Here is a 2583-nt window from a genome sequence, read left to right as displayed (position 1 = left end):
ATCCAACAAACTTCTCTAGTTTCCTCAAGGGATCTAGGTGGCATAGGAGATGTTTAGCCATTGTCTATTCTTCTATGTCTCTTGTATTTTTTAATGAGTTACCCTGTCTTTGGGATTCCTTGTTTCAGGATAGAGATAAGGCCAAGAGAATTGTAATTTTCAAAAACAAAACTTGATCAGCCACAGGTCCCCAGCACAGAGTTTAAATAAATTGGAATGGTGGTGGCTTAAGGGTAGGTTTATGAGAGTCATAAATTCCAAATCAAGGCTTGTGTGTTCTATTTTGTAGGCAATGAGGAAGCAATAAAGGACTCTGAGCAAGAGAATGATGTATATGGGCCATTGTTTTGGAAGATTCACCACAAATTCATGTGCAAGTAGATTGGAGGAAGGAAGTATTAACAGAAAGAAAGGCCAATTATGAGTCCATTGCAAAACTATATGGTACATATGTTGCATATGTTTTAATATTATATATAACATATATAAACCCTTCAAAGTTATCACTAACTTCCTTCCTCCTTTCTTTCATTCTTACTATAGCTCCAGAAAGAATTGAAATTGATAATACCTTGTCACCTAACTTTCATATTATAGTTTTCTCCCCAGTGTTTGGCATTTTGACATTTTAATAAAAAACAAAACAGGTAGAAAGATCGATTAATATTGTCTTTGGAAAATTGTTAATTTGAGTTTATTTGCTTAACTCTTTTTTCAATTTGAGCTAAATGTGATTTTGAAGGACCATTCATCGTATATTTCAGTTTAAAAGTTTGAGATTAAGAGTTTTAGACCAAGTGAGAATTTGAACTGGAATAGGATAATTTTTAAAAGTAAGATTTGGAATGTCCCATGGAACTTAACATTTATGCCTACTTGGGAGTTAGTGAAGGCCTTGCTTAGGAATGTGGCATTGCAGACTCACTCTGCACCTGACTATACTTCCAGGCGGGTGCTTTTTCTGTCTGCCAGATAAACATTCCAGGGTGCTGTGGCTGTCTCACCTATCCAGGGCGATGCAGCTCCCTGGGGACACAGGTGCTTCCTGGGGAGGCCTGAGCACTTCTCCGTGTTGCTGGCCTCACATCCAATTGGGCAGGCATTGGAGTCCGGGCACTGCCTGGAGCTCACCAAAAGGTGCTTTACACAGTGGTCCTCGGTTTGTCTCTCAGAGGGCTTGGTCACCTCTGCCGTGAGGCTGGACTGCAGCTGTGGTGGCAAGTGACCAGATGTCACTGAGCAGCCTGACCATGGTCTAGGCGGTGCTTGAATGCATCCACTTGGCTTCCTTTGGTCATTGAGTTTCAAGAAGACAGACTCCAGGAGGCGAATTGGCCAGGATCAGGCAAAAACAATCATGCCGGAAGTGGCGGAAAAGCTAGAAGCTCTCTCAGTGAAGGAGGAGACCAAGGAGGATGCTGAGGAGAAGCAATAAATTGTCTTATTTAAAAAAAAAAAAAAAAAAAAAAAAAAAAAAAAAAAAAAAAAAAGGAATGTGGCAATGGAAATGGAGAGGAAATGATACATTTGAGAGGAAACTTTGACTATGCTTCTGGACTAAGTGGATTTTAGAAAATACAGAAAAGCAATGGTTGCTTTTGAACTTGGTATTAGGAGAATTACATTGACTCTAAAATGAAAAAGAAAGTGGGAGGAAATGGAGGAAAGGTAAGCATTTCATAGAATTACTATTTTATCTTTCAATATATCAAATTTGGTTTGGCAGTAGACATCAAAGTAGCAATAGCCAAGCAACAGACCTTGAGCTCAGGGAGATTAACATGGTTATGCAGATTAGGGAATCATTTGTACAGAGGCAGGTGAGTTTTCTGAGAGTATAGAGAGTTTTAAAAAGGGATAGCTTGCAGGAAATGCTCCTTACCTTTCAAGAATGTGTAGCAAAATTATTCAGTTGGTGTTTGAATTGGCACACAAAGTCATTCTGATAATGATAGAAGTTGTGTAATAGTTTTCATGTGAAAGCTGAGACTAAGATAAGCAGTTGCATGCACCATGCATCATAGCAGTTCTCCTGACACATATCTGTCCAGTAAAACCAGGATTTGGAAACAATAATGAATTTGTTCAATGTGTGTTGTATGTTTTCATGGCTGTTTTTTACAAATGAGGTCAGTGTGAGTGTAATTAGATTAACTCACTTCAGTATGCTTATCTCATTGTAACACAAAATATAGATTCAGGAATATCAACTACTCTTATTCACTAAAACATTAAGTTCAGTTGTGTAATATTTATAGTTATGCCTCAAAATAATGGGAAAACAATAGGAAACATTGTTCCTTAATGTACCAAATAGGAGACAACATAAACCCCTCAGTTCACTATGACACAGTTTCCAAATTGCCCTACTTGATATATTTTTGCACCCTATTTTAACTTAGAAATAGTATGATACATATTCTTCTCAAGGTATAAATCAGTTGAAATACCTGATAACTCTAAACAGTTTAATTCTTTCTTAAAGCAAATGTTAGCAGTATTAAACTGTATTTATTTAAATAATTCAAGAATTGAGAACTTTAATGTGAGAGTGTTTTCTTAAACAGAATTATGCCTTCCTAC

At 37.1% G+C, this 2583-nt stretch overlaps 1 non-coding gene across 1 annotated transcript; it reads left to right on the top strand.

Annotated features, from left to right (window-relative positions):
- The first annotated feature begins 915 nt into the window (after positions 1-915).
- Positions 916-1040, top strand: LOC116269912. The gene has a single exon (XR_004177722.1). It is a non-coding gene; the product is annotated as a small nucleolar RNA SNORA77 (small nucleolar RNA).
- Positions 1041-2583: the final 1543 nt, after the last annotated feature.

Source organism: Papio anubis, chromosome 12, assembly GCF_008728515.1.
Source record: "Papio anubis isolate 15944 chromosome 12, Panubis1.0, whole genome shotgun sequence".
Taxonomy (NCBI): Eukaryota; Metazoa; Chordata; class Mammalia; order Primates; family Cercopithecidae; genus Papio; species Papio anubis.
This window is presented reverse-complemented; position numbering and strand designations above follow the sequence as displayed.